Source organism: Prionailurus bengalensis, chromosome X (assembly GCF_016509475.1).
Source record: "Prionailurus bengalensis isolate Pbe53 chromosome X, Fcat_Pben_1.1_paternal_pri, whole genome shotgun sequence".
NCBI lineage: Eukaryota > Metazoa > Chordata > Mammalia > Carnivora > Felidae > Prionailurus > Prionailurus bengalensis.
Genome location: NC_057361.1, coordinates 43,222,200 through 43,234,639, shown reverse-complemented (window position 1 = coordinate 43,234,639; position 12,440 = coordinate 43,222,200). Strand labels below are relative to the sequence as shown.

Below are 12,440 nucleotides of genomic sequence, written 5' to 3'. Positions count from 1 at the left end.
CCCCTGGGCCTGGCTTTCAAAGCCTTCCACTCTCTTTGGTCTACATAACTGCGCTACTTGATCTTCCATTACTCATCTACTTCAATTATTTGACTCTTATATCACCTGTGCTTTCCTATTTCCATCCCCTCGTTCATGCCATCCTCTCCACCAGATGCCCTACTACTGACATCTCCATATAAAGAATTCCTACCAGTTCTTCAGTGCTATCCCATTCGCAAAGTCATCTACAATCTCACCCACCAGAAAAGATCACTAACTATTTTTGTGTTTGTGCCATTCCAATGGCTCTTACCACATACTACTGTAACTGCCTTATCTGTCCAAATGAAAGACAGGGACTCTGATGTATATCTGGAACCCTTCCAGAATTCCCAGCACAGTAAATTCTGGGCATGATAAATAAACAAATAAATGAATAGAATAGAATAGAATAGAATAGAATAGAATAGAATAGAACAGAACTAACTTGAATTCATGTCGTTGACCAAAAGGTGGAGACCAAATCACAGCAATGCTGTTCCAAAGCCTCGCCTTGCTGGGGCAGACTAGATAGGCCAGAGAAGGAAAAACTAGAAGGAGACTGCCGAGGGACCAATTAAGGACCTGTGATTATTATGGAGTGAGGAAATAAAAGTAGAGATCCAGATGGTAGAACTGGACCTGGGCAGGAAACAGCAAACTGGAAACACATTGCAAGCCAAGACATGGGGCCTGGAGGAGATGAAGAATAAAGCTTTAATATGGGAGACTAAACATGGAGGTATCCTAGACACAAACAAGCACACAGTGATTGCCAAACTGTTTTCTCCTTCTTTTTTCAGTTTTATGGTTTTATTAACACAAATAGAATATGCACATAAGCTGTCTATTCATTTTCTTTGCTGTACAGCCTAGCATTGGGCTCGGTGACTCTGATGGCCAACTGGGCTGCTCTTTCCACAATGGCTTTGCCTCTTCTTGAAGGAGACATTGTGAGCAGTCTCAGCACAGTAAGATTTGTTGCGTATCAGCAGCACTTCAAGCTCCTTGACATTGTGGACTAGAAACTTCCAGAAGCCACTGGACAACATAGTCTTTGTTTTCTTGTTGGTCCCATAACCAATATTGGGCATCAAGATCTGGCCCTTGAATCTTCTGTGCACCCTATTGTCAATGCCTCTGGTTTCTGCCAGTTGCACATAATTTTCACATATTGGTCTGACTGGTGCTGAATGAAATTCTTGGTCCTCTTTTTTTTTTAAACGTTTATTTATTTTTGAGACAGAGAGAGACAGAGCATGAACAGGCGAGGGGCAGAGAGAGAGGAAGACACAGAATCCGAAACAGGCTCCAGGCTCTGAGCTGTCAGCACAGAGCCTGACGCGGGGCTCGAACTCAGGAACCATGAGATCATGACCTGAGCCGAAGTCGGACGCTTAACCGACCAAGCCACCCAGGCGCCCCTCTTGGTCCTCTTTTTAATGCTCTTGGGCTTCACAAGGGTTCTAAGGGTGGCCATGATGCTGAGTAGGAGATAGCTGCCACCTCCACAGGCAGCATGGAGGAAGAGACTAATTTTCTCTTTTTTTTTAAATGCATTTATTTATTTTGAGAGGGGTGGTAGGAGCAGAGAGAGAGGGAGAGAGATAATCCCAAGCAGGCTCCACACTGCCAGCACAGAGCCCAACTCAGGGCTTGAACTCACGAACTGTGAGATCATAACCTGAGCTGAAACCAAGAGTCAGACGTTTAACCAACTGAGCCAACTAGGCACCCCTGCTTTTCTCCTTCTTGATGAAAGTTGTGAGCTTAGTTGCTAATCATTCTTTTTTTTTTTAATTTGTTGGAAGGTTCTGTAAGTCTCTGAAGCACAGAAATGCAGGCTGTGTCCCCGGGAACCCTGCCCTGTACCTCCTCTCTGCCCCACCCATGCTCTGTGGAGACATCTCAGGGCCACCAGGGTTGTCAAGGGGCATCCTGGGCAGGGTTCTGGAGCTCCAGCTAACCTCCCTTCAAACACTGAATTTCAATTTATCTTGTATTTTGGGTTTGCCTTAAGATATATCTTGAAAAAAAGAATTTACTGTTTTAAAGGTGTTTTATATGACCCAGTAATTCCATCCCTTTCATTCAAGAGAAATGAAAATAGATGTCCACACAAAAGTCCATGCACAAATGTGCATAGCAGCCTATTAATAATAGCCAAAAGGTAGACGTAAGCCAAATGTCCATCAACTGATGAATGAATGGATAAACAAAATGTGGTTTACCAGTGAAATGGAATATTATTCATCCTTAAAAAGGAATGAAGTCCTGATACATGCTAAAAAGCCGGTGAATCTTGAAAGCATTATGCTACATGAGAGAAACCAGTCACAAAAATCACATATTGTATGATTTCACTTAAATGAAATGTCCAGAATAGGCAAATCCATAGAAACAGAAAATAGATTAGTGGCTGCCTGGGGTGGTGAGGAATAAGGGCTGACTTTTAATGGGCATGAGGTTTCTTTTAGGGGGGTCAAAACTGTTCTAACATTAGACTGTGGTAGCGGCTGCTTGACCTTGTAAAGACATTTAAAAACCACTTTTACATTTTTTTAATGTTTTATTTATTTTTGAGGGAGAGAGAGCATGAGCAGGGGAGGGGCAGAGAGAGAGAGGGAGACACAGAATCTTAAGCAGGTTCCAGGCTCTGAATTGTCAGCACAGAGCCTGACATGGGGCTCAAACTAATGGATCATGAGATCATGACCTGAGCCGAAGTCAAACACTTAACCAACTGAGCCACCCAGGCACCCCTAAAAACCACTTTTAAAAGGCTAACTGTGGGGTCTATGCATTACATCTCAATAAAGCTCTTTTTTATTTTCAAATTTAAAATTTTAGAATCTTTCACTATAAGGCAATGGTTCTCAACAGACAGCAATATCCTGTCCCCCAGGGGATATTCAATATCTAGAGACATTTTTGACTGTCACAACGAGGGAGGTGTTACTGGCATCTAGTGGGTAGAGGTCGGGGAAGCTACTAAACACCCTACAAGGCACAGTACAGGCCCCACAACAAAGAAAAATCTTGCCCAAGATGTCAACAGAGCCTTGGCTAAGACACCCTGATCAAGGGTAAGTGCTTTATTTTTTTTTCAACGTTTATTTATTTTTGGGACAGAGAGAGACAGAGCATGAACGGGGGAGGGGCAGAGAGAGAGGGAGACACAGAATCGGAAACAGGCTCCAGGCTCTGAGCCATCAGCCCAGAGCCCGACGCGGGGCTCGAACTCACGGACCGCGAGATCGTGACCTGGCTGAAGTCGGATGCTTAACCGACTGCGCCACACAGGCGCCCCAAGGGTAAGTGCTTTAAAATAGAAATGAGGGGCACCTGGGTGGCTCAGTTGGTTGAGCGTCTGACTCTTGATTTTGGCTCAGGTCATGATCCCAGGGTCATGAGATTGAACCCTGTGTTGGGCTCTGTGCTAAGCATGGAGTCTGCCTGGGACTCACTCTCTCTCTCTCTCTCTCTCTCTCTCTCTCTCTCTCTCTCTCTCTCCCCCCCCCCCTCTTTCTCTCTCTCAATAAATAATGAAATGAAATGAAATGAAATGAAATGAAATGAAATAAAAATGACTGTTCTTGAAAAAAAAAAAGACTGTTCTAATACTTTCATCGAGGTTTGTTGTTGTTTTTTTATGGTATTTGCTACCCACCCTCACCCCCATATACCCATGGGACTCAGGAGTTGCTTCACATCTTTTGGAACTGGTCTCTCAGGGCTAAAGTGGCCGCTAGGATGCATGAATTCGTGTTTATAGCAGTGATCAGCTCCTCCCTCTCACAATGGTTAGAAACCACTTCAGGATTATAGTCAGAGCTCTTGAAAATATTTATGCAGCAATTTTTAATGATAGTTATGGTTCTACAAAATGGACAGGGGCTATCTTAACATTGTAAATAAAGTACCTAATTTAGAAGGTGAAGAAACATCCATATTTTATAGTCTAGAAAATTTAAATCCATGCTTTAAAAAGAGACCTTACATGAAATGCATACATGACCCAGCAAGTTTATTTATCAAAATATATTTATACAAAAGATGCATTATAAAGTTAGGGGATCTGGTGAGGCTAGGCAAGTATTCACAGTAACTACATGAGGGCAAGTGCCTATGGAAAAATTTTGTGACAGGCAAGCTAAAGTTAACTGAGTAAAGCCCTGTATGGAGCCAGCTCTCTCTATGGGCGTACCTTGTTTTATTGTGCTTCCTTTTATTGTGCTTCGCAGACACATACAACTTTGCGGGGCTGGAAACACTTGTTTTCAGGAGTCAGAGCCTCCCTTGCCTGCTTTGTTGGTTTCCCTCAGGGACATGTCTCTTTTGCTAGGAGACTTATTCTTTTCACCTTACCTCTATCACACCTCTAACAAAACCAATTCTCTGAAAAAGGTTCTGACAAGATCTTCACCTGGATGGTTGATAATGCCTAAATTTTACCTTTCCCAAGGGTGTGTGTATTGTAAAAGTTGTCAGAGCCTTCAGCGGAAGGAAGGAATGAAAGTGTAAAATTGGAAACTTAAGACTTGCTAGATGGGGCTATGCAATTAACACATCAAAGCAACAACATGGATAAATCTAAAAGTAATTATGCTGAGTGAGTGAAGCCAGACGAGAAAAAATATATACAGTATGATTCCATTTATATAAAATTCTAGGAAATACACACAGAAAGCAGACAGTGGTTGCCTAGAAATGGGATGGTTGGTGGAAAGGGTGGGTGGGAGGCAGGGATTCCCAAGGGGCAGCAGAAAACTGTTGGGGGTGATGCATATGTTCACTGTCTGGATCATGGGGATGGTTTTGCAGGTGTATGCATATGCCAAAACTCATAAAATCACCTAGACTTTAAATATGTGCAATTTATTGAATGTCAATTATAACACAGGTGGTTACAAAATTTAAGATTACAATATATTTTTTAAGAGCACTGTGCAATTTCCAAAGGGAAGTCAAACTTGCAACTTACAGGAATGGTAAAGCAAGATTATGTCCTAAAAATACATTGTTCTAAACTTTTACATAACTGAAAAAACAACATTTAATCTGTATTTACATAGCAAGAGTGAACTCTAGTAGACATTGCTGTGGCTTAATAAAACTGAAGTAAACCTTGAGTTGAGGCTTGGGATAATTTCCCCTTTTGCTGGTTCAGTGGGTTCACATTACTCTCTTCTGAACCCCAAATCTGTTCCCAAGCCCCTGCACCTCCAGCCTACTCAGTACCGTGCCCCCAGATCCCCAGTAATCAAGGCATTACAAGAGGCTCATGAAGAGCTGAAGTGGGTAACTGAACAGTAACCACAGTATCCAAGGCATACCTAGAAGGCCATCTCTCACTTGCATCACCTGGATAACAGCCCAGGTGTCTTACTTAAAACTGAGCTTCAGAGGTGCCTGGGTGGCTCAGTCGGTTGAGCATCAAACTTCGGCTCAGGTCATGATCTTGCAATCGTGGTGGTTCCAGCCCCTCATCAGGGTCTGTGCTGACAGCTCAGAGCCTGGAGCCTGCTTCGGATTCTGTGTTTCCTTCTCTCTCTCTCTCTGCCCCTCCCCTGCTCAGGCTCGCTCTCTCTCTCTCTCTCTCTCTCTCTCTCTCAAGAAATAAACATTTTGAATAAATAGATAAACAAACAAACAAACAAACAAATAAATAAATAAATAAAATTGACCTTCAGATATATTCCATAAATTTTATCCAGGAGGTTGAGAAATAGCAGAAAAACGAACAGTGGTCTCAGATGGTGACACTACTGAAGCCACTGAGGATCTGGCAAATATATAGTTCTCAACTCTGCTTCAAAGAGTTCCATGGGAAGATGGAGAATTTGAGGGGCCCCACTCCCAGCTGGGGTCTGTATATTTGCATGGGGCTCAGCCAGACATCAGAGTTGGAGCACTGGGGCCCAGGCACAGGGTCTCAAGGGCAGCTCCACCGAGATGAGGTCAGGTGGGATGGTGCCTTTCCCTCTGCATCTGGACATGAATATCTATAAATGGCATGTTGGTCTGGGGTCCCTCCGTCTAAAGACAGAAACCCTCATCCCCAAGCAACTCATGAAGTGGAACAAGACCTATAACACTGCAAAGGCTGATGTCCTAGTGCCGCTGTTGCTAACAAATGCCACTGAAACGCACATCACCTGATCCATATTCACAACAGTATGGGATGTGGGTATGGGCTGCAAACAGCAGCAACTAAAGTCAGAAATCCATTCCGTTTTGTTGCCACTTCTGGTGTTGAGAAAAGCCAGACTTCTGGGCATCCAGCAGAGTGAGCTTTTTGCCTGCGGAGTTTGTGAGACCTCCAGAAGCCAGCGCCAAATTGCCACTCCCCTTGCAAAAACCCCAAGCTCAATGAAACCAGAAGCTGGTTCTTTGAAAGAATTAACAAAATTGATAAACCACTAGCCACTTTGATCAAAAAGAAACAGGAAGGGGCGCCTGGGTGGCGCAGTCGGTTAAGCGTCCGACTTCAGCCAGGTCACGATCTCGCGGTCCGTGAGTTCGAGCCCCGCGTAGGGCTCTGGGCTGATGGCTCAGAGCCTGGAGCCTGTTTCCGATTCTGTGTCTCCCTCTCTCTCTGCCCCTCCCCCGTTCATGCTCTGTCTCTCTCTGTCCCAAAAATAAATAAACGTTGAAAAAAAAAATAATAAAATAAAATTAAAAAAAGAAACAGGAAAGGACCCAAATAAGCAAAATCAAGAATGAAAGAGGACAGATCACAACCAACACAGCAGAAATAAAAACAATAATAATATTACAAGCAATTATATGCCAATAAAATGGGCAATCTGGAAGAAATGGACAAATTCCTACAAACATATACACTACCAAAACTGAAACAGGAAGAAATAGAAAAATGAACAGACCCATAACCAGTAAGGAAATCAAACTAATCAAAAATCTGCCAAAAAACAAGAGTCCAGGGCCAGATGGCTTTCCAAAGGAATTCTACCAAACATTTAAGGAAGAGTTAACACCTATTCTCTTGAAGCTGTTCCAAAAAATAGAAACAGAAGGAAAATTCCAAACTCTTTCTATGAGGCCAGCATTACCTTGATTCCAAAACCAGACAGAGACACCACTAAAAAGGAGAACTATAGACAATTTTCCTGATGAACATGGATGCAAAAATCCTCAACAAGATATTAGCTAACCGGCTCCAACAATACATTAAAAAAATTACTCACCACGACCAAGTGGGATTTACACCTGGGATGCAGGGCTGGTTCAATATCTGCAAAACAATTAACGTGATTCATCACATCAGTAAAAGAAAGGACAAGAACCATATGATCCTCTCAATAGATGCAGAGAAAGCATTTGACAAAATACAGCATCCTTTCTTGATAAAAACCCTCAAGAAAGTAGGGAGAGAAGGAGCATACCTCGAGATCATAAAAGCCATATATGAACGACCCAATGCTAACATCATCCTCAATGGGGAAAAACTGAGAGCTTTCCCCCTAAGGTCAGGAACAAGACAGGGATGTCCACTCTTGCCACTGTTATTCAACATAGTATTAGAAGTCTTAGCCTCTGCAATCAGACAACACAAAGAAATAAAAGGCATCCAAATCAGCCAGGAGGAGGTCAAACTTTCACTCTTTGCAGATGACATGATACTCTATATGGAAAACCCAAAAGATTCCACCAAAACACTGCTAGAATTGATTCATGAATTCAGCAAAGTTGCAGGATATAAAATCAATGCACAGAAATCGGTTGCATTCCTATACACCAACAATGAAGCGACAGAAAGAGAAATCAAGGAATCGATCCCATTTCCAGTTGCACACACAAAAAAATAAATAAAATAAAATACCTAGGAATAAATCTAACCAGGGGCGCCTGGGTGGCTCAGTTGGCTGGGCAACCGACTTCGGCTCAGGTCATGTTCTCACAGTTCATGAGTTCGAGCCCTGCGTCAGGCTGTGTGCTGACAGCTCAGATCCTGGAGCCTACTTCAGATTCTGTGTCTCCCCTCTCTCTACCCCTCCCCTGCTCATGCTCTGTGTCTCTCTGTCTCTCAGTAATAAATAAACGTTAAAAATTTTTTTTTAATCTAACCAAAGAGGTGAAAAATCTATATACTGAAAACTATAGAATGCTTATGAAAGAAATTGAAGAAGACACACAAAAAAAATGGAAAAAAGATTCCATGCTCCTGGATAGGAAGAACAAATATTATTAAAATGTCAATACTACCCAAAGCAATCTACATATTCAATGCAATCCCTATGAAAATAACACTGGCATTTTTCACAGAGCTAGAACAAATAATCCTAAAATTTGTATGGAACCCCGAATAGCCAAAGTGATCTTGAAAAAGAAAACCAAAGCAGGAGGCATCACAATCCCACACTTTAAGCTATACTACAAAGCTGTAATAATCAAGACAGTATGGTACTGGCACAAGAACAGACACTCAGATCAATGGAACAGAATAGAGAACCCAGAAATGGACCCACACACGTATAGCCAACTAATCTTTGACAAAGCAGGACAGAATATCCAATGGAATAAAGACAGTCTCTTCAACAAGTGGTTCTGAGAAAACTGGACAGCGACATGCAGAAGAATGAACTTGGACCACTTTCTTACACCATACACAAAAATAAACTCAAAATGGATGAAAGACCTCAATGTAAGACAGGAAGCCATCAAAATCCTTGAGGAGAAAACAGAAAAAAACCTCTTTGATCTTGCCCACAGCAACTTCTTACTCAACTCGTCTCTGGAGGCAAGGGAAACAAAAGCAAAAATGAACTATTGGGACCTCATCAAAATAAAAAGCTTCTGCACAGCAAAGGAAACAATCAGCAAAACTAAAAGGCAACCAACAGAATACGAGAAGATATTTGCAAATGACATATCAGATAAAGGGTTAGTATCCAAAATCTACAAAGAACTTATCAACCTCAACACCCAAAAAACAAAGAATCCAGGGAAGAAATGGGCAAAAGACATGAATAGACACTTCTCCAAAGACGACATCCAGAAGGCCAACCGACACATGAAAAAAGGCTCAACATCACTTATCATCAGGGAAATACAAATCAAAACCACAATGAGATACCACCTTACACCTGTCAGAATGGCTAACATTAACAACTCAGGCAACAACAGATGTTGGCAAGGATGCGGAGAAAGAGGATCTCTTTTGCATTGTTGATGGCAATGCAAGCTGGCGCAGCTACTCTGGAAAACAATATGGAGGTTCCTCAAAAAACTAAAAATAGAAATACCCTACGACCCAGCAATGGCACTACTAGGCATTTATCCAAGGGATACAGGTATGCTATTTTGAAGGGACACATGCACCCCAATGTTTATAGCAGCACTATCAACAATAGCCAAAGTATGGAAAGAGCCCAAATGTCCATCGATGGATGAATGGATAAAGAAGATGTGGTATATATATATACAACAGAGTATTACTCGGCAATCAAAAAGAATGAAATCTTGCCATTTGCAACTACGTGGATGGCACTGGAGGGTAACATGCTAACTGAAATTAGTCAGAGAAAGACAAAAAAAAATCATTTGACTTCACTCATATGAGGACTTTAAGAGACAAAACAGATGAACATAAGGGAAGGGAAACAAAAATAATATGAAAACAGGGAGGGGGGCAAAACAGAAGAGACTCATAAATATGGAGAACAAACTGAGGGTTACTGGAGGGGTTGTGGAGGGGGTATGGGATAAATGGGTAAGGGGCACTAAGGAATCTATTCCTGAAATCATTGCTGCACTATATGCTAATTTGGATGTAAATTTTTTAAAATAAAAAATTAAATTTAAAAAAAAACAAGCCACCAGCTGATGATGCCTGAAATTCCTTCACAAAGGAAGAAGGTGGTTTTATGGTTTCATTCCACAACCGGCTCTTGATGCCATGTGGCACTGATGTTTCTCCACTCCCCAGCTGTTTAGCTGAGTCCTGGGCATGAGGGCTTCCTAAGATCAGGGTCAGGCCATGGGGAGATGATGGAGGAAACAATGAGTATTTGGAGGCCTCTTATCTGTCCTCCTTTGGGGACCATCTTTCCTCTCTTATCAGATTTCCTCTCCCTTTTCACTATTCCTGCTCAGTTTCCAGTGCCCTACTCACTCCCTCTTGTCTTTCCTTCTAGAACCTCCCCATTACCCTCGTCCCATCCAGAATGCCCTGTTCTGTGTCCCATACCCTCAGGGCCAATTCAGCAAGCTGACCACAGTCAACTAGAGAATAAATATGGCACCATATTTCTTCTTCAGTTATGATCTTTAGGGAGACAGGTTTTAATCCAAAGAGTAATCTTTGAGTAATCCAAGAGTATCATTGGAGATAGAAGAGAGAGAGGTTTTTGAACAGCTGGGGCCTTTTTAGGGCCTTTGTGTTATTCTCTACATGCTATCCCCACCCTACCCCATCAGAAAGGCAAGGTTCTAGACCTGTCTCTGCAAATGAACCAGTAATGTGATTTGCAGCAGAACTCATCAGAGTTGGAATCCCATGGTCACTTCGGCAAAGGCATATTTTAACACTCAGGTTATGCTGCAGAGCAGGCAGTTGATGCTGGGCAAACATTTCATGTAATGTGACCCTTGAGAGGCATTACATGAATGGGGCTTAGAACTTGGACTCCATCACTAGACTGCCAAGATTCCAATTCATTTATTAGCTGTGAAACTTTGAGCAAGTTACCTCACCTTTCTTGCCTCAGTTTTTCTTTCTGTAAAATGAGAAAATAATGACACATGCCTGATAGTGTTGCGGTGATGATAAAATGAATTAGGTAATGTAATGGAGCCCAGGTGCTTATTAAGAGCTGATCCTTACTATTAAGGAAGGACAGTTGCTTCAGGACATGGAGAAGTTTGAGCCTTGGCCCCATCATCTGCTAGCAGTGTGACCTGGAAGCAAGTCACATGTCCTCTGTGTGCCTCAGGTCCCTAATGTGTAAAACAGGGGTAATAATGTCCCCTACCTCTTCAAAGGATGTTGTGAGGATTAAGAGCATTCCTGAGAAGCAGTTAGCACAATCCTGCACTGAATACCTGAATAACAGGGAAATTGTTAATGGTGAATTAGCTAGGCTCATGTTATCTGGTACACCCAATATCTCTCCTTGGGGAAGTTACTACGGTCCCACTTGACTGGTTACTTATTTTGAGATGTTGCATGGGAACTCATTTCAGGGACTGGCTCAAAAGCACCAACCAGTTCTGTCCTCCCAAAGCCCTGGTTGTGGAAATGATCAAATGGTGACTTACAGAATGCTTGCCTGGGATGGTTTATCCCTCCTGGAGGGACTAAAACATGACAGATACATCTTTTCCTCCCCACCACTGTACTGTACCAAGTAGGTGTCTAGTATGTTGCAGGTGGATCTAGCCTTTCAGGATGTCGCCGAGAGACCAGCAATGCCTTCCTCTGTGGCGGCCTATTCTGCTATTTGTCCTGTCCCATGCTCTAACCTGCACAAATGCTCTTTTCTTCTGGGTGCTAGCACCTCACCTCCTTTAAATGTTTTGAGGCTTTGGTAAGAAGCAATTGGAACCAGAAGTTCCTGTTTTACTGCAGGCTCCATAACAGCAGCCCAGCCCCAGCCTGAGGATTCAACAGAGTCCCTGAATGCATCCAGGAACAGATTTCACGCAGGTGTCTTCTCATTGCCTTAAAAAGACTCGTTTTCTCAGAAACTGGATATCTATGGAGGTTAGGACACAATCTAATGCCCAGTTCAAATATTCAGGAGTAAGGCTGAATTTTTAACTTCCTCAACTGAACTTACATAAAGCTGCAAAGTCTGGTTCCCTGTGCTGTCCCATGCATCCTCCTTCAAAGTGAAATATGTCATCTCTGAAACTCCCTTTAACTTTATGACTGTCATTCAGCAACCATGATGTCTTAAGTTAAATCAACTCACACTTCATAATATTCTTCATGAATCCCATTGCAACTGCTGTGAAACAGGACGCTTTATATTAAAGGAGAAAGCTTCAACTTGGACATTACGGGGTCATATAAAAAAAAAAACCAGGGGTGCCTGGGTGGCTCAGTCGGTTGAGTGTCCAACTTCAGCTCAGGTCATGATCTCACAGTTCATGGGTTTGAGCCGTATATCATTGGGCTCTGTGCTGACAGCTCAGAGCCTGGAGCCTGCTTTGGATTCTGTGTCTCCCTCTCTCTCTGCCCCTCCCCTGCTCGTACTGTCTCTGTCTCTCAAAAAAATGCATAAATGTTAAAAAGAAACCAAATGTTTATTATAGGACGAAGCGATCAATCCTCACTTATGCATCGTGTACTTATTGTGTACCCAGGTCAGCATTACACTGCACCAAGAGAGATGTAACAAAAAAGGGGGATGTCAACCCTTCTTCCTGCTTTAAGAGAGCCCATACTCTAGCTG

General features: G+C 42.5%; 1 pseudogene; it reads right to left on the bottom strand.

Moving 5' to 3' along the window:
• Window positions 1–498: 498 nt before the first annotated feature.
• On the bottom strand, window positions 499–1,613 carry LOC122477056 (annotated as a pseudogene).
• Window positions 1,614–12,440: the final 10,827 nt, after the last annotated feature.